This window comes from Carcharhinus amblyrhynchos, chromosome 3 (assembly GCF_965287045.1).
Source record: "Carcharhinus amblyrhynchos chromosome 3, sCarAmb.v2.hapA, whole genome shotgun sequence".
In the NCBI taxonomy this organism is placed as follows: Eukaryota; Metazoa; Chordata; class Chondrichthyes; order Carcharhiniformes; family Carcharhinidae; genus Carcharhinus; species Carcharhinus amblyrhynchos.
The window spans coordinates 120,083,494-120,104,544 of NC_137326.1; positions in this window are offsets into that span (position 1 = coordinate 120,083,494).

Sequence of the window (21,051 nt, forward strand, 5' to 3'; positions counted from 1 at the left end):
TGCTTCATAGTGACCCTCCACAAATGTTGTCCTTCCCTCCTCTCCACACAATCCATTCCTTACAACTCTCTGCTTTCTTGCCTTGTAGAAGAAGAGAGTGCACAATTTGAAGGAGAGACAATGAACTTGGGGGTGGGGGGTCAGTAGCCCTCCACCAGTGATGACCATGGGCAATGTGTGACCACCTGGAGCACTGGGAAGAAAGTCTTGGTCCAGGTGGCTGCAGGTGTCGGCAGTGACCTCTCGTGAATGTCTGAGCCTCTTGAGACACTGGTGCTCACACATGCTGAGAGAGCCGATTGTCTGCCTGTAGCTGCTGCGTTGGTGGTCTCCTCTCTTTTGAGTTGGATCACTGTGTCCATCCCCTCTGCCCTCTGAGGAAGCATGTAGCTGAGGGGAAGGCAGCTGACGTTGCTGCTACTGTTGCCCCTGGTCCTATTGTCATTGCTTCTGCTCCTGCTGTTTGTCAGTGAGGGTCTAAAGTATGGTTGCATGTCCCTATGCCGTGTAATGTCCCTATGCTATGTAAAGTCTAAAATAGGGTTTAGTAAAGTTGCATGTCCCTATGCTATGTAAAGTCTAAAGTAGGGTTGCATGTCCCTATGCTGTGGTGAAGGCTTGAAATGGAGGTGCTGGCATTAGATTTGGGTGAGCACAGTAAGAAGGCCCACAACACCAGGTTGAAGTCCAACAGCTTTATTTGGAATCACGAGCTTTCAGTGCTCCTGAGTGCTCCCCTGATGAAGGAGCAGTGCTCCAAAAGCTCGTGATTCCAAATAAACCTACTGGACTTTAACCTGGTGTTGTGAGACTTCTTACTGTGGTGAAGGCTGACAAGACAATGCAGATCACGGTGAGCAAAACACAAGATGAATGTATTGACTTCCAAGGAATTAGAAGTCACTTATCAAACAATAAAAGTATATTCTTAGAAGTCCCAGCCTCTCAGCTGGGTATAGCTACAGCTAGAACAAAAACAGAAAATGCTGGACAATCTCAGCAGATCCAACAGCATCCGTGAAGAAAGAATTGTTTGAAAGCTTCAAGTCTGGATGAACCTTCGTCAGAGCTTTGTTCATGGCTACAGCTAGTCTCTTTCACTGTTTGAAGGCTTCCAAACTTGTCAGTTTCACTGGTTGATCCAGGCAAATTACACACAGCTTAGGAAACATGTGTGCTGCTTGTTAAAACCAAAGTGTTGGGTTAAATCCTCAGTGAATGGTTTAATTATTCACTTGAAGATTCTATAAGTGCTCTTCGCTCAGCTGCACATCTGCCCTTGTTCAATTTGGAAGTGGGTGGGTTCCTGATGTCACTTTTTGGGACAGATATTCCTTCTGTACCCAAACCCACATCCATTAAAATGCTGCTTAAAGTGTCAGTTTATGGAGCAGAAAACAATTAGAGGAGATAAGTATAAAGTAGTCATTAAGACATCTGAATGTGGATCTTGCTGCCATAAGTAGTTGTTGACGTGAATAGCACTGATCCATTTAAGCTAGATAAATGCACGAGGGAAAAAGGAATGTAAGATTATGCTAAAAAAGAGTCCTTCGCCTCAGGACCAGGAGCCCCACTCCCAAGACTCAAGCATCAATGCTGCACTGAAGGGATGCTACTGTATCGGAAGTACCTTCTGTTGGATGAGATGTTAAAAATTAGATCACCCATCTGCTCTCTTGGGCGGACATAAAAGGTCTTATTTGCGCAGTTTCAAAGTGCAGAGGAGTTCTCTATTGATCTCTCAACCAACACATTAGTAAAACAGATTATTGGACTACTTATGAGCTCCGTGTTCTTTGTGGAAGATTGCCTTTTGGAAACTGGTTATCACATTTCCTTTTGTTACAATGGTGACTCAACTTTGAAAGTTCTTTATTGGCTAGAGAGTGCTTTGGGATGTCCTGAGGTTCTGAAAGATCCATATAAATAGAAGTTCTTTCTTTCTTTAAGTATGTAGCAATTGTAGGGCTAATTTCCCACTTGGTCAATCTTAGTGTGGAGCAGCGCTCATCAAGAAATTACGAGCTTGCCCTGCGTGAGGTTTTATCTGTTAATTGTTGTTTGGGCTCTTGGTTTAACCTTATGCCCAGAAGTAGTGAACGATGCAAACATAATCCAGCTGCCAGCACAAACACAATAAGGTACGATTTCTTCTGCTCTAGTTACTAGAGAAAGCAGAGTTCTGGAAATAACTGAGCTTAAAATTTTATGAATTATATATTCTTTGGCTTCAGAATGTTAGATGACATGTGTGATATGTGCACACTGCATGAAAAATCAACGCCAAAGAAGCTAATTAAGCTTTGAAAAGCTTCAGAAACAGAAGGAAGCATAGGTGTACGTGCGTTAGATATATATTATAGATATAAACATATATAGTATGTACAAGGAGAGAGCGGGATAGAGAGTTTACAACTCTCATTAGGCAGCCAAGTGCAGTTTCAGAAGATTAAGTTGTCATATTGGAACTGGGAATGATTATCCGATGCAAAGTGAAGGTGATAGCTTGTCACAATTGTGGGGAAGTGTTTAATTCTCAGCTCTCAGAGTAACAATTCAATAGGATGTGGTGTGTTCTTTAAAGGTAGGCACAAATGATGTTATTTTCAAAACCTCATGCAGAAGTGGCAAGTCAGTTAATTTATATAGGTAATGCACACAACTAGAAGTATAGTTGATCCTGATTGGAAAAGACTTGTTTCTCCGAAAACATTCACTCAGATCCCATGCTAATCTGCTATCCAGCTTCTCCCCTTGAGGCATCTACTTTTTTCCCAAGCCGCTACCCTCTTCCAGTCATAGCCAATTCCATCTCAGACACGATATGGTACTTACCAAACCTGTTGCTACAAATAACCATGGTCACCCTTAATCCTTCCCAGTTCTACAGTTATTCCTCCCATGCACATTGTTCCTGCTTCACCCCCATTATTGTTCCCAATATTTGTCACATTTTCTCTGTGTTGTCACCACTCATCTCAAGGTTGCTGTAAAATTAGTCCCAGTACTGCATTTATTTCCATAATCACTGTCACCATTTTTCCAAAATTGCACAGTGGCAAGCGTTGCTGCCTCACAGTGCCAAAGACCCAGCTTCGATTCCTGGCTTGGGTCACTGCCTGTGTAGAGTTTACACATTCTCACCGTGTCTGCATGGGTTTTCTCTGGGTGCTCTGGTTTCCTCGCACAGTCTGAAAGATGTGCTGGTTAAGTGCTTTGTCCATGCTAAACTCTCCCTCAGTGTAGTTGAACAGATGCCGGAGTGTGTGGCGAGTAGGGGATTTTCACAATAATTTCATTGTAGTGCTAATGTAAGCCTACTTGCGATACTAATGAATAAACTTAAAACTTTTAACACGGAGGGAAATCATTCCCCTCAACTACAGGCAACTGGTTGATACCATTGTCATTAAAATTGAGAATGTGCATTTTGTTCCACCAGGGACTAAGAAATTGGGCACCAAATTCTCCGACTTTGCTGCAGTGAATGGCCAGAAAGATCACGCCCAGAGTGTGGAATCACCCCATGGCAGAGACATTCCGGGAGCTAGTGACAGCCCGGAGGCTGCCGTACAATTCTTATTAATAAATAACATTTTTGTATCGACTGATGAAGTCTCTGGAAGTGCATCATTACACTGTCCATATTTTGTTTTACCTTCAGTAGCTGGAAAGTGTTCTTCTGTCTCCAAGCCAGGAGGCTGTAACTTGCAATTACTTTAATTTACTAAATTAGTAATTAATTAACTAACCAAATAAATCACTCAGTTTAGACATTGATGGACTGGTGGAATGCCCACAGTGCAACATATGGAAATTTGAAGAATACATTGCCAGTCTGGGCACCCAGAGCTGTGGTATGTATCCACAGCTTTGTTTCAGAGGCCAAACTGCAGACATTGCTGAACAACAGCAAGGAGAAGAGGTACAGTATCTTGATACTTTGTTCCAGGGGGAAGTAACACTCCTTAGGTTAAGCAGAACTTCAGAGATGGTCAATGGTCAGGAATAGGAAGATGTGACAGGAAGATATGGGGATCCAGCATGTGGTGATGAAGAAGCATCATTCCGTGATGTTGACCAACAGGTATGAAGTACTTGGGTTGGAAAGAGGGGGATTGGTTCATGGGGTACTGGCATCATATTCAGGGATAGGGAAGCTGCTCCATTGAAGTGAGCTCTACTTAAGCAGGGATGGGATCAGTGTCCAAGTGCATTGTATAACCAGGGCTGTGGTTCGGGGTTTAAACCAAAATGTGTTGGTTCAGGTGAAGGAAGAAATTCAAAATCCTCAGATAAGAGTGTAATGACTTCAATCAGGCCATTGTGGTTCGTCTATTGGAATATAAACTCCCTAATTAAGGAGTCAATTGATGAGCCAATCAGGGAGTCCTTTCCTTGTATTTAACTGGGAATGTCAGTTCCTCTGGCACTCACGAAAGTACACTGTGTACTGCTATTGGAATTGTAAATAAAGGAATTTTGGTGAAGGGACTTCTGCCTCTGAATACTTATTGCAAAGAGTTAGAACCATACAGCGCAGAAGAGGTCCTTTGATCCACTGAGTCCACACCGATATATTAGAAACACCTGAATTCCCATCTGCCAGCACTTGGCCCATAGCCCTGAATGTTATGACATACCAAAGGTTTATCCAGACACTTTGTAAAGGATGTGAGGCGATCCGCTTCCACCACCCTCGCAGGCAGTGCATTCCAGACCATCACCACCCTCTTGGGTAAAAAGGTTTTTCCTCACATTCTCCCTGAACCTCCTGCCCCTCACTTTGAACCTATGTCTCCTTGTGATTGACCTTCAACAAGGAGAACAGCAGCTCCTTATCCCCTCTGTCCATGTCTCTCATAATCTTGTACACCTCAATCAGGTCACCCATCAGTCTTCTCTGCTCCAACGAAATCAACCCAAGCTTACGCAACCTCTCTTCACAACTTAAATATTCCATCTCAGGCGGCATCCTGGTGAATCTCCTCTGCACTCCCTCCAATGCAATCACATCCTTCTGACAATGTGGTGACCAGAATTGCACATAGTACTCCAGCTGTGGTCTCACCAAAGTTCTGTACAACTCCATGACTTCCCTGCTTTTGTAATCTCTGCTTCGATTTTTAAAGGCAAGTGATCCATATGCCTATTTCACCACCCTACTAACATGTCCTTCCACCTTCAGCGATCTGTGGAAAAATACGCAAAGGACCCTTTATTCCACAGAACTTCCAAGTTTCCTACCATTCATTGAGTACATTCTTGTCAAAGTACTTCTTTCAAAGTACATCGCCTCACACTTTTCAGGGTTAAATTCCATCTGCCACTTATCTGCCCATTTGACCATTCCATCTCTATATTCTTGTAGCCCAAGACACTGCCTCACTTTTAACCACCCATCCAACCTTTGTGTCATCGGCAAGCTTACTAATCCTACTCCCCCACATAGTCATCAATGTCATTTATATAAATGACCATTAATAGGAGGCCCAACACAGATCTCTTTGGTATGCCACTGGACTCTGGCTTCCAGTCACTAAAGCAGCCTTCTATCATCACCTTTGGTCTCCTACAACGAAGCCAATTTTGAATTCACTTTTCCAAATTACCCTGTTTCCCATGTGAATTTATCTTCTTTATAAGTCTCCCATGTGGGACCTTGTAAAGGCTTTGCTGAAATCTATACAAACTACATCGACTCTCATTTACACACCTGGTCACCTCCTCAAAAAATTCAATCAAATGTGTTCAGCATGACCTCCCTCTGGTGAAGCCATGCTGACTATCCCTGATCAAGCTTTGCCTCTCCAAGTGGAGATAGATGCTCTCCTTCAGAAGCATCTCTAATAGTTTCCCTCCACTGGCATGGAACTCACTGGTCTTTCTCTGGTTTTTCTCTACAACCCTTCTTAAATAGCAGAACCATGTTAGCAGTTCCCCAGTTGTCTGGCACCTCCCTTGTGGCCCGAGTGGAATTGAAAATTTGGGCCCGAGCCCCGACAATCTCCTTCCTTGCCTCCCATGGCAGCCTAGGGCACAATTCATCTGGACCTGGAAATTTATCCACTTTTATGGCTGCCAATACCTTGTCCTTCCCTATGTCAATTTGCTCAAGAACTTCACAGTCTCTCTCCTTGAATTCCATACCATCGTCATTCTCTTGGGTGAAGACTGATGTGAAGTATTCATTCAACACTCTACCAATGTCCTTTGGCTCCCCTCACAGATTGTCCCCTTTGTCCCTCATGGGCCTGAACCTGGTTATCTTCTTCCCATTGATAAACTTATAGAATATCTTGGGATTTTTCTTACTTCTAAGAGCCAAAGCTTTCTCATATCCCTTCTTTGCATTTCTAATCACTTTCTTAAACTGCACCCTGCACTTTTTATACCTCATTAATGACTACACTGATTTGCTTCCCTTGAACTTTTTAAAAGCTTTTTTTTTCCTTCTCAGTGTATCCTGAATATCTCCGGTCATCCATGGTTCTCTGGGCTTGTCATTCCTACCTATCACCTTCGAGGGAACATACTGGACTTACACCCTCCTCATTTCATTTTTTGAATGGCTTCCACTGCTCTTCTCTAGATTTCCCCAATAGTAGCTGTTCCCACTCTGCTTTGGCCAGATCATGTCTTATTTTACTGAAATCTGCTCTTCCCCTATCCATGCCCTTATTCTGCTAACAGTCTGTGTCCCCTCCCCCTGCCAAATTAGTTTCAACTCCCCCCCAACAGCACTAACAAAATGTCCCACAAGAATGTTCATCCTGTTCTGGGATGTAGACCGTCCAGCTTGTACAGGTCCCACGTTCCCCAGAAATGGTCCCAGTGATCCAGGAATCTAAAACCCTCCCTCCTGCACCAACTCTTAAGCCACACATTCATCTGCACTATCCTCCTATTTCTGTGCTTGCTAGCATGTGGCACTGGGAGTAATCCAGAAATTACAACCCAAGAAGTCTTGCGTTTTCGATCATCACCTAACTCCCAGAATTCTTGATGCAAGACTTCATCCTTCTTCCTATCTATATCACTGACACCAAATGTGCCGTGATCTTTGCCTTATCACCCTCCACCTTCAGAATGCCCTGCATCAACTCAGTAACATCCCAGGCCCTAGAACCAGGGAGGAAACACAAATAAACTTGTTGGACTTTAACCTGGTGGTGTGACTACATAGAACATAGAACCCTACAGTGCAGAAACAGGCCCTTCGGCCCATCGAGTCTGCACCGACCACAATCCCACCCAGGCCCTATCCCCGTACCCCTATACATTTATCCACTAATCCCTCTCACCTACACATCCCAGAACACTGAGGGGCAATTTAGCATGGCCAATCAACCTAACCCGCACATCTTTGGACTGTGGGAGGAAACCGGAGCACCCGGAGGAGACCCACGCAGACATGAGGAGAATGTGCAAACTCCACACAGACAGTGACCTGAGCCAGGAATCGAACCCAGGTCCCTGGAGCTGTGAAGCAGCAGTGCTAACCACTGTGCTACCATGCCGCCACAACGGCCACAGTAGCATCTATCTGTACAACTGACTATAGAATCCTCTATTACTATTGCCGTGCCTCTCTTCCCCCCTTCCTATACATTCAGGCTGCTGGTGGTGCCAGAAGCTTGGTTCTGTCTGCACTCCCTGGAGCAACAACAATCCAAAATGGAATACCAATTTGCGAGCGAGACCCCAGGGGACTTTGAACTACCTGCCTACATTTCTTGGACTGCCTGGTGGCCAGGTATTCCCTTCCTTCCACATTTCTTGGTCAGCTGCGGTGTGTCCACTTCCCTAAACGTGCTATCCATAATGCTCTACAGTGTCACCAGTCACTGCCGTTCCAGCCCCAAAGCTCGAGCTTCCAGGAGGTGTAGCTGGACACACTTCCTGCACACATGCTGGCCCCAGGCACTGGAAATGCGCCTGGTGTCCCACATGGAGCAAGAAGAGCAAACCACAGCTGCAAGCCCTCCTGCCATGATTAAACCCTTTAAGTTTAAAAACTTTATAAGATTTTTTAAAGAAAGAAATAAAACAAATTATTCCTTACCCTTGCTTAACCAATGAGTTTCAATTTAATACGGTTTGAAAATATCCACCAGGACTTACTCACCAATCAGCTGTGCCCATTGGTCTCACATTCCTTTCTGACCCGTAAAGTCTGTGTCCTTTTTTTTTGAAGTGGAGACGCTGGTGTTGGACTGGGGTGGGCACAGTAAGAAGTCTCACAACACCAGGTTAAAGCCCAACAGGTTTATTTGGTATGACGAGCTTTTGGGGCGCTACTCCTTCATCATATAAACCTGGATATGGTCCAAGTGCAGGTCAGTGGGACTAGGCAAAAAATGGTTCGTCACAGACAAGAAGGGCCAAAAGGCCTGTTTCTGAGCTGTAATTTTCTATGGTTCTATGGATGCTCTTCCTCCTGTTTATCATCAGAGGGGTTCTTCTGTTTCCCACTTGCTTCTGCAGCAATAGAGCAGTCTAGTGATTTGGGTAAAGGCAAGCAGAGTGGGTGGTACAAAGAGTTTAATCCTAACAGGGCAACTAAAGATAGTAAAAAAAAGTTAAAAGTGCTTTATTTGAAAGTTCTGATAGGTGATTGGCTCACAGACAGGAGCAAAGTGAAAGAATAAAGGATATGCTCTCAAGTTGGTGGGCTTCTACTGGTGGTGTGCTTCAAGGATTAGTACTGAAGCCTCAGCTATTTACTGTCTGCATTGATGATATCAATAAAAATATCAAGAATAAAGTATCTAAGTTACCTGATAATAGAAAATTAGGTGGGAATGTGAGATTTGTGAAGAACAGACTTCAACAAGATACCCACTAGGACTTACGCATCAATCAGCCATACCGGTTGGTCTCACCTCATTTTCTGACCTGTAATGTCAATGCCCTTTCTTCTGATCAGGGGACAGAGGGAAGCTCTAATGTAGAGTTTTGGGTTTAACCCCTCCTTGACTCCAGTTCTTCCTCTTCCTATTTTTTAAGCTGATTTCTTTCAGAATGCTCTTCAGTGAAGTCTTTCTGCTGCCTCTAGGAAGTTGTAGGGAATGTACTGTCTGCTAGCTGGAGAGTTGGTAAGACCCCTGTTTCACCTCACTGTGAGAAAGGCTCACCATATTAAGTGCTTGTAGGACACCGAAGTGACCAAATATGGGCCTTCCCCAGGACCCAGCAATTGCTGGGAAAGTAGTGGCAACTGCTGGCAATGTACCTGTCGGGGATCACTGAGGGACCCAGGCTATGGGTGAGTGAGGAAAGGATGAGGGTCATGGGGGTGGGGTGTCGCTCCCTGAAAAGGCAGGATAGTGGAAGAAAAGGCAGGGGCTTGGATCTCAGCAGGCCCTCTCCCCATTCCCATTTTGTTCTTGTCAATGAGGGGCCCCCTTAACCCCCACAAACTAACATGACAAGGTTTACTTCTCAATCTCCCCATCTGGCAACTGCATCTGACTGAAGAACAGCAGAGGCAGGATGAGGCACTGAAGTGTGCAGTGATTGCTACTCAATATAGCACCCTATATATGTTGCGGTACTAGTAACAACAGTTGTATTAGTAATAAGCATTGATTTAATTTTCAACAAATATAACTCCAGGCTGCATTAGTCCGTACTTATATTTGTATGACTTGCTGCTATTTTTGGTTCAAATGACAACATTTTGCAAAGTGTGAGATTCAATGAATGAAATGGATTTAATTCAATGAGACGTTTTTTACAAAATTGAAACTTGTTCTCAGTAATTAACGCATTCACAGACAACATCTGGGAATTAGCAGCAACATATTATTTCTGCATAACCATAACAATTTGGCACCACAACACAGCATAAAACTTTTCAAAATCCTTAACCGTTAACATGCTCCAAATGGCAATCTGACATTCATGAAACTTGATTGGTCGCATGCCAGATTGACTGGTTTCCATCAGTGACTCTTCAGCCACCTCAACTGGTCTTGCCTGTCACCCTGGACAGAAATTTTAATTGTGCCTAAACCAGTTTGCTTCAAGTGCCACCCATAACAGCCTGAGAACCAAATTGAGTTCAGCCATGGTGGGCTTTGGGCACTAACTGGGCAGTTTCATTTCTACATTTGCTTAACACAACCTTATCAACTTCAAGCGGGGCTGATAAACTAAACATAGGTTCTGTTTATTTAAAGATCAAGTACGGGATTGCTCAGTCAGCAGGTTTACTATAAAGATTCAACATCTATTGTTAATAGGGACATGCAGCTGCAATTCTTTCACGCCACATGCTGCTAGCTAAACAGAAACTCCGCTGAACAATGTGGGTTACATGGTTGATATTACATGGTTTACTTCGTTATTAGCATAATATCTCTTCAAGCAATATCACCATAAGCTGCAGCCACCAGCTGGAAAGCATAGAAAATCATCTGATTCCTATGCTGAGCTGGCAACTAGGCTGCGTCTGGTGTATTAAAGGTGGGAGGGTATGGGGAAGGCCTTGCATGGGCCATCAGCAGATCAGATATTATTTTGCAGTCACAGGAAGAAGATTTATGAACCCAGAAACTCAAAGTTTCCTTGGTCATTTGTTCACAGAATCATACAGTGAAGCATAGGCCCTTTGGCCAGTCAAGTTTGCGCTGACACATGAGCACCACCTAACCCACCTACATAATCCCATTTACCAGCACTTGGTTCATATTCTTGAATGTTATGATATGCCAAAGGCTCATCCAGGGAAACAACCTGCCACTCCACCTCCCTCACTATCCCTTCTGCTCATCACCTCCCTCACTATCCTGCCTCACCACCTCCCTCACTATCCCTTCTGCTCATCACCTCCCTCACTATCCTGCCTGCCTCACCACCTCCCTCACTATCCCTTCTGCTCATCACCTCCCTCACTATCCCTTCTGCTCATCACCTTCCTCACTATCCTGCCTGCCTCTCCACTTCCCTTACTATCCCTCTTGCCTCACCACCTTCCTCACATTGCTCCTGCCTCACTACCTCCCTCACATTGCTTCTGCCTCACTACCTCCCTCACCATCCCTCCTGCCTCACCACCTCCTTCACCATCCCTCCTGCCTCACCGCCTCCCTCACTATCCTGCCTGCCTCATACCTCCCTCATTAAGCTACCTGCCTCACCACCTCCCTCACCATCCCTCCTGCCTCACCGCCTCCCTCACTATCCTGCCTGCCTCATACCTCCCTCACTAAGCTACCTGCCTCACCACTTCCCTCACCATCCTTCCTGCCTCAGCACCTCCCTCACTATCCTGCCTGCCACACCACCTCCTGCCTCACCACCTCCCTCACCATCCCTCCTGCCTCACCGCCTCCCTCACTATCCCTCCTGCCTCACCACCTCCTCTCAGCACAGCTGATTCTGTAAATTCTGATGCTTCCCGCCTACTCTGGGTCCTGACCAGCCAATGTGATCAATGTAACATTATCCAAATGTGGAGTCGCACCTCAAGAACAGACACTAGCTCTCACAGAACTCAGGCTCCCTCAGAATCCATTCACTGGTTTTTCAGTGAATCAGGCAATCTTCCCAGCTCCTCGAATGATGGCCCGTTTTTTGCCGCCATTAGAGTCCTCCTTCTCTTCCTATATTCTTATTGGGCGAGGAGCCAGCCAATCAGCTGTTCTCACATGGTCTGTGTAGAGTGTGATCAGGAACAAAGGGAAATCTGACCAAGGGTTGAGCCATTCCTTTGCGACGCATCAATTCACAGAGCAGCAGAATTCTCTCCCTATGCGTGTGAGCGATGGTAAGTGCAGGGCACTTGATGGATTGATGCATGACCATGCAAGCATGCAGCTTTAAGGAAATTTAGATCATCAGTATTCTGACCCCTTTCCCAGTAAGATAGCTGGAAAGGAGGAAGCCAGTTAGCTCGATGGCTGGTGTGTGGATCGGTTAATCACTTTTAGCAAGGGTCTTGATCCCCATTTTGACAGGAGCAACCTCGGTTCCTGCATTCACACCCTATTCAAAGAACAAAGGAAATTACAGCACAGGAACAGGTCCTTCGGCCCTCCAAGCCTGCACGGATCATACTGCCCGACTGATCTTCCCTTTGCTTGCCATTTTAAGACACATTCTTGCTCCCATGCCCAAATGTCTGTCCTTGGCCTGCTGCAATGTTCCAGTGAAGGTCAACACAAATTGGAGGAACAGCATCTCATCTTCCAGCTAGGCACGCTACAAGCCTTCCAGTCTCAACATCGAATTCAACAACTTCAGATGATTAGCTCTACCCCACCTCAGCTGTCTTTGTTTTGCATAGAAATATAGAACATAAGAACATAAGAAAGTAAGAAATAGGAACAGGAGTAGGCCATCTAGCCCTTCGAGCCTGCCCCGCCATTCAATAAGATCATGGCTGATCTGAAGTGGACCAGTTCCACTTTCTGGCTTTCTCCCCATAACCCTTAATTCCCTTGTCTATCAGAAATCTGGAAGCTAGGAGCAAGTGGAGGTAATTTGGCCCTTTGAGCCTGCTCCACCATCTATTACGATCATGGCTAATCATCCAGCTCAATAGCCTAATCCTGCTTTTTCCCCATAACCTTTGATCCCATTTGCCCCAAGTGCTATATTCAGCTGCCTCTTAAATACATTCAATGACTTGACATCAACTATTTCCCATGGTAATGAATTTCACAGGCTCACCACTCTTAGGTGAAGAATTGTCTCCTCATTTCCGTCCTAAATAGTCTACCCCGAATCCTCAGACTGTGACCCCAGGTTCTGGCTTGCCCACCATCAGGAATATCATCCCCGTATCTACCCTGTCGAGTACTGTTGGAATTTTATCAGTCTCTATGAGATTCCACCGTGCCCCCCCTCCCTCCCATCATTCATCTGAATTCCAGTGAAAACAATCCTAACCTCGTCAATCTGTCCTCAAAAATCAGTTCCGCCATCCCCAGAATCAGCCTAATTTTATCTAATTTTTAACTGTTCTCTATATTTTACTTCTTTTATTGTCTTTCTTTATTTTTGTTTCCTCCTTCTATATCCCTACTTTATTCCCCCCTCCCCTTTTCTTACCTTTTCTGCATATTTGCTTCCCCTTTCTTCCCATATTCATAGTAGAAAATCATGCCAATTTGCCATGATTCACCAATAATTGCCAAGGGCCTGCCCCCAGGCAGAGAACTCACAAAGAGGAAGAAAATGCAGGAGAGAGTTCGGAGGACCTGCTCACTTTTGTGATTGTCAGCACTGCTCCTTCATTAGGTGAGTGGAGAGGATAGTTCACAAACACGGCATATATAGTCAGAAACTCAATTGCAAGATAATTACAGATTGGAATGGGAAGAATGGTTGGAATGTGAGTCTTTACAGCTGCAGACAATGCGAGTGGAGAGAGGGTTAATCACAGGTTAAAGAAGTATGAATTGTCTCAAGCCTGGACAGTTAGTAGGATTTTGCAAGCTCAGGCCAAATGGTGGGAGTTACATGTAGTGTGACACAAACCCAAGATCCCAGTTGAGGCTGTCCTCATGTGTGCGGAACTTGGCCATCAGTCTCTGCTCAGCGATTCTGCGTTGCCTGAAAGCTGCCTTAGGGAATGGTCACCTGAAAATCAGAGGCTGAATACCCTTGACTGCTGAACTGTTCTCTAACTGGAAGGGAAAACTCCTGCCTGACAATTGTCACGTGATGTGCATTCATCCATTGTTGTAGAGTCTGCATGGTCTCACTGATGTACCATGCCTTGGGACATCCTTTCCTTCAGCATATGAGGTAGACAATGTTGGCCGAGTTGCATGAATATGTGCAGTGCACTTGATGGGTAGTATTCTCACGTGTGATGGTGGTATCCATGTCGATGATCTGACAGGTCTTTCAGAGGTTGCCATGGCAGGGTTGTGTGGTGTCTTGGTTGTTGTTGCCCTGAAGGCTGGGTAGTTTGCTGTAGACAATGGCCTGTTTGAAGTTACGCAGTTGTTTGAAGGCAAGTAGTGAGGGTGTGGGGATAGCCTTGGCAAGACGTTCATCTTCATCGATGACATGTTGAAGGCTCCAAAGAAGACATCATAGCTACTCTGTCTGGAGAAGTACTGGATGATGAAGGATACTCTTGTGCTCTTATTGGGCAAAGAGCCAGCCAATCGGCTGTTGGCATATGGCCTGTCCAGCTGTGTTGAGTGGGATCAGGAACAAATAGAAATCTGGTCATGGGCTGCACCACATCTCCAAGAGGAATCAATTTGCAGAGCAGTAGTTATGGCGAGCGGGTGGGTAAGTGAAGCTGAGTCCACAAGAAGATCAGCCATGATCTTATTGAATGGCGGAGCAGGCTCGAGGGGCCAGATGGCCCACTCCTGTTCCTATTCTTTTGTTGTTACTCTCCATATGCTATGTGAGTGACAGTAGGTGCAGGGCACTTGATGGATTGGTGCATGAACATGCAAGCATGATGCTTTAAGAAAACTTAGATCAACAGTATCTGACCCCTTTCCCAGTAAGGTAGCTGGAAAGAAGGAGGGCAGTTAGCTCAGTTGGCTTGATGGCTAGTGTGTGGATCAGTTAAACACTTTTCGCAAGAGCTTTGATCCCCATTTTGAAAGGTGCAAACTCGGTTCTTGCATTCACACCCTATTCAAAGTAGAAAACCATGCCACTTCACCATGCAAAAACAAGAAGGCAGAGCAAAAACAGGTAGATTACTACCTGAATAGCTGTAAATTGGGAGAGGGGAGTGTGCAATAGGACCTGGGTGTCCTTGTGCACCAATCACTGAAGGTATGCATGCAAGTGCAACAGGTGGCAAGAAGACAAATGGCATGTTGGCCTTTACTGCGACAGGCTTTGAGTACAGGAGCAGAGATAAGTTGTTGCAATTATACAGGGCCTTGGTGAGGCCACACCTAGAGTATTGTGCGTAGTTTTGGTCTCCTTTTCTGAGGAAGGATGTTCTTGCTCTCGAGGGAGTGCAGCAAATGTTTACCAGGCTGATTCCAGGGATAGTGGGACTTATGTATGAAGAGAGATTGACTAGGTTAGGATTGTTTTCACTGGAGTTCAGATGAATGAAGGGGGATCTCGTAGAGACTTAAAAAATTCTGGTAGGCCTAGAGAGGGTAGATGCAGAGAGGATGTTCCCGATGATGGGGGAGTCCAGAACTAAGGGTCACAATCTGAGGATTCAGGGTAGACCATTTTGGATGGAAGTGAGGAGATATTTCTTCACCCACAGAGTGGAGAGCCTGTGGAGTTCATTACCACAGGAAGTAGTTGATGCCAAAACGTTGAATGTATTCAAGAGGCAGCGGGATATAACACTTGGGGTAAATGGGATCAAAGGTTATGGGGAGAAAGCAGGGTTAGGCTGTTGAGTTGGATGATCAGCCATGATCATAATGAATCGTGGAGCAGGCTTAAAGTGCCAAATAGCCTCCTCCTGCCCCTACCTTCTATGTTTCTATGATTCTCCAATAATTGAGAAGGACCTGCTTCCAGACAGAGAACTCTCGCAGAAGGAGAAAATGCAGGGGAGAGTTTTGAAGAGCTGCTCACTCTTGTGATAGTCACACAAGAGAACTCTTTCTCTGACCCTTACAGAGGCAACAGTAATGTTTGTTGAGAAACTGAAGATGTAATTTGCCTCAGGTCAATTTCAGGATTTAGCAGACCTGACAAATAGACTCTTTTTATCTGGAGAATCATTGTTAAATGTAAGGACTCTTTCAAAGAGACCCCAGGTTCACAGATAGCATAGGGCAATTTGAGAGACCTTATACTTCAATGACCATCCCCAACATGACAGAATCTAATCACATTCCCTTGACAATCATAGAATTCCTACAGTGCAGGAGGAGACCATTCAGCCTATCAAGTATGCACCAACAACAATCCCATCCAGGCCCTATTCCTGTAACCCCACATATTTACCCTGCTAAGCCCTTGGCACTAAGGGTCAATTTAGCATAGCCAATCAACCTAACCCACACACCTTTGGAGTGTTGGAGGAAACCAGAGCACCCAAAGGAAACCCATGCAGACACGGGGAGAAAGTGCAGACTCTGCACAGATAATAACCCGAGACTGGAATTAAATGTGGGTCACTCACACTGTGAGGCAGCAGCGCTAACCATTGTGCCACCGTGCAGCCCAAAATCTCAATGAAATACTTTTGAAATGTGTCATTGTTGCAATATAGGAAATACAACAATCAATTTGGGAAGCCCCCCAAAACAGCAATGTGATAATGACCAGATAATCTGTTTGTGTGAGATGATGAATGAGGAACAAACATTGGCCAGGGCACCTGCTCTACTTCAACATACAGCTATTGGATCTTTCTTACTCACCTGAGAGGATAGATGGAACTTCCATTGAATTCTCATCTGAAAGATTGCCTCTCTGACAGTGCAGCATCTCCTCAGTACTGCGCTGGACTGACTTTTGTGCCCAAGTCTTTAACCCGTATTTCATAATCCCAAGCTGAACTGGAACTGCAGATGTCAATGTTTGTTGCATTCGGTTCAATTCAGAAAAACTTAACTCAAAATGAAGAACAAAAATTGAAATGAAGGCTGGGGTTTGGAAAGAACAGTGACCTTGATATTTAACCTGCAATAGGAAGTGGATCACACATGATGGAAGGTTTCACAAAGAAATTGACATTGTAGCACTCATCCTGCAGCTGACTGTGATGCAAATGAATCTTCGTCATGCCCCATCACTTCCTGTCTGATAGCTTCAGCCATTACTTCTCTTTCCTTCTCAGAGATGTCTGTCTGAAGGTCTATTTTCATTGCAAAAGCATACAGTGCCCAAGCTATTACTATTCTAAACACTGGAGCTTGGAGCATACTGCAAAAAACCTGCTGACCTCTGAAGGCACTCGAATCTTCATTTCAACATACCAATAGTTTGCTCCATCCTGATTTGAGTCCAGATGTGACCCAATGCTCCTCTTTCACATCAGTTTAATGTAGTGGGGTCAAGAGACATAGGAGCATTAGCAAGCATTGGCACCAAGTGGCTTTCGATTAACTCACGCTTATTGTTAAAAGGAGCAAGGACTTAAGACTGCTTCAGCATAAAGGAACTTAAGCAGTTCCCTGCAAACACAGCATTAATGGAAGGTGTGATGCTAGTTATATAATCAAGAAACAAAATCCCTTAGCAGCTAATTAAATGGTGATGGTGGGTATATCACCGCACAGACACAGTGAGTGGATTGCTCCAACAACTTGGAAAAAACTTTCAATTCTATTAAAGTTAATGGCTTTCTCACTCACTTACCTGCCTCCAGGGTCAAACTGAGATGAACTGAGGCACTTGGACGCACAAGTCATTTGTGCTCTTACTAATGCAGCAATGTGATTCACATTAACTAACTTGACACAAGTCAGCAGTAGCCTCTTGGTATGACGCAGTAATCAAATATTACATACAGAATTGCTCTCTCCTGTGCTGGAGCCTCATCCTTCTTGCTGTGTTCTGCAGCTCATTCTTTTAGGGGAGAAAAGGTATTCATAGAATCCCTACAGTGCAGAAGGAGGCTATTCACCCTGCCAAGCCTGCACTGACAACAATCCCACCCCAGGCCTATTCTTGTAACCCCACATATTTACCCTTCTAATCCCCTTGACACTAAATTTAGCATGACCAATCCACCCAACCTACACATCTTTGGAGTGTGGGAGGAAACCGGAGCACCCGGAGAAAACCCACACAGACATGGGGAGAATGTGAAAAATCCACACAGTCATCCAGAATTGAGCATGGATCCTGACGCTAACAGTGCTAACCTCTGTGCCACCCTGAAATGAAGCATCTGGAAACATGATGGCAATGATTTTTTTGGAAATGAACATCTTGGACTGTGTTTACAGGTACCTCTACAAGGGTTTCCAATCTAGCCTGGTCTCCCTGTTTGAATGACAGCTGATCTACCCATTCTGCTCCTCCAGGTGAACAGGGTAGATAAAAGGAATGCATTGGTGGTTTTCTTTCAGGCACAGTAGCACAGAGGGTGGCACAGTGACATAGTGGTTAGCACTGCTGCCTCACAGCTCCAGGGACCCTGGTTCGATTCCTGGGTTGGGTCACTGTGTGGAGTTTGCATGCTCTCACCTCTGTCTGTGTGGGTTTTCTCGGGGTGTTCTGGGTTTCTTCCCACAGTACAAAGATGTGCGGGTTATTTGTATTGGCCATGCTAAATTGCCCCTTAATGTCAGGGGGACTAGCTAGGGTAAATGAAATGTGGTTGGCTCTCAACTGCCCACTGAAATGACTTAGCAAGTCATTCAGTTGTCACGTGGACTATAGTGTATTCAGAAGGCAGCTCACCACCATCTTCTCAAGCGCATCAAAGGATGGGCAATAAACGTCCCATGAATAAATGATCAAAAAGCACAGTAATTTGCCTTAGCTAGCCGGTTTATGGGGATATGACCTGGGTGGGATTATGGTTGGTGCAGACTCGGAGGACCAAGTGGCTTCTTTCTACACTGTGGGATTTTATGATTCTGAGGCACAGTGCCCAAATTGTGCTCAATTGAAATGAACGCTTCCAAGCACAAAAATCCCAAGATGCAGTCTGATTAACATTTTTACCCCAGAAACACCAAAGCAAGAAGAAATCATAATTTGAAAAATAACAACAGAAAATATTGGAACACCTCAGCATGTCCGACACATCTGTGGAGCAAGAATAGAGCCAACATTTCAAGTCTGGATGACCTCTCGTCGCAATTTCAAAAATGCTGAGTAACATCAGTTTTTGTACTTTCCCTTCAAGAAACCCCTTCTGAATACATCAGCAGTTACTGCCTGTTAGAGTCATAGAGTCATAGAAGTTTACAGCATGGAAACAGGCCCTTCGGTCCAACTTGTCCATGCCACCCTTTTTTTTATAAAACACCTAAGCTAACCCAATTGCCTGCATTTGGCCCATATCCCTCATACCCACGTAACTATCTAAATGCTTTTTAAAAGATAAAATTGTACCCGCCCCTTACTACAACCTCTGGCAGCTTGTTCCAGACACTCACCACCCTCTGCGTGAAAAAATTGTCCCTCTGGACACTTCTGTATCTCTCCCCTCTTACCTTAAGCCTACACCCTCTAGTTTTAGATTCCCCTACCTTTGGGAAAAGATATTGACTGCCTTGTCTATGTCCCTCATTATTTTATAGACCTCTATAAGGTCACCCCTCAGCCTCCTATGCTGGAGAGAAAAAACTCCCAGTCTATTCAGCCTTTCCTTATAACTCAATCCATCAAGTCCCAGTAGCATCTTAGTAAATCCTTTCTGCATTCTTTCTGGTTTAATAATATCCTTTCTATATTAGGGTGACCAGAATTGCACACAATATTCCAAGTGTGGCCTTACCAATGTCTTGTACAACTTCAACAAGATGCCCCAATTCCTGTATTCAATGCTCTTAACATTAAACACGGGGATTCATTCCGAGACCGAATTCTAAGCCATTCTGCACATAATGAGACACCACAACCAGCAGTGAGATGAATATTCAACCGATCTGTCCCAATCATCTGCGGCACCAGTGAATTATTTCTCAGCAATATTATTCTTCACATCACACTGAATAGCGAACCCGACATCAAGCAAACAACAGTGACTTTTTATGTTTGGTTTTGATAAGTGGCAGCAAACCTGCCAGTCAAACATCAAAAAGATGATATCGTGGCAACTGCTTTCAGGAGTCAGATAATAAAAGCCAAATATTGCTGTTGGAGAGTGATTCAAGAGTTAACTGAGCATCTCTTCAGCTTTTTGATTGTGAGCAAGCATGTTTGTTAACACAAGATTTCATTATTTTTGGGACCAGCGATAAATTCATCATAATGTCCATTCAGTGGGCTGTTCAATCGAGTGGCAATATTAATAATGAGTGCTAACATCTGTCAGCAATGTTAAACGGCCATTTAAACCTCTGTGGTAAAGCAGGGGAAAGTAGGGCAGCTGGTAAACATTGCAGTTTTTCAGTGCAATGGAAGCTGTAAGGCAGCAAAAGGAAACGTTATGACCAGCTAGTGAAGGAGGGAGAGACCAGAAAGAATGATAATAGTGGCCACTGTGCAGTGCACCTCAGATACGGGAGAAAGTACACACATTTTTTAAAGCTATCTCTGCTATTTGGCAACTCTGTAATGATATGAGGATGTGAAATTGGTCTTGAGTAATATCACAAAATAGGTAGGAGTGGATCGCCAGCTCTTTGATTCAATTTGATTTGATTTATTAATATCACATGCATTAGTAGACAGTGAAAAGTATTGTTTCTTGCGTGCTATACAGACAAAGCACACCGTACATAGAGAAGGAAATGAAAGACTGTGTAATGTAGTGTTACAGTCATTGCTAGGATGTAGAGAAAGATCAACTCAATGGAAGGGAGGTCCATTCAAAAGTCTGATGGCAGCAGGGAAGAAACCGTTCTTTAAGCTGTTGTTGAAATGCATGGAAAAGAAAGCAGGCATGGTGCAAATTGGTTGCTAATTTGCTTTCAGCTGCTTTCGGCCACTGCCCAAGATTAATCTCAGCTCCCAAACTGAGACTAATGCAGCTTAAAGCAAATTACTGTGCTTTCTGTTCATTTATTTGTGGGACATTTATTGCCCATCCCTATTTGCCCTTGAGAAGATGGTGGTGAGCTGCCTTATTAACATGCTGCAGACCATGTGACAACTGAGTGGCTGACTAGGTCACTTCAGAAGGCAGTTGAGAGTCAACCACATTGTCGTGGCTCTGGAGTCACATGTAGGCCAGACCAGGTAAGGACAGCAGATTTCCTTCCTTAAAGGACATCAGTGAATGAGATGGGTTTTTCCAACAATCAACAATGGTTTCATGGTCATCAGTAGATTCTTCATTCCAGATATTTTCCCCAGATTATTAGTTGAGTTTCTGGATTAATAGTCTGGCGATAATACCACTAGGCTGTCACCTCCCCTGCATTACAACAGCTGAAAAAAGTCACATGTAACAAGATTTGCCCAGCTAAAGTTTAAATTATTTTCTACTGAATCATATTATTGGATGAAAGGGGCTTA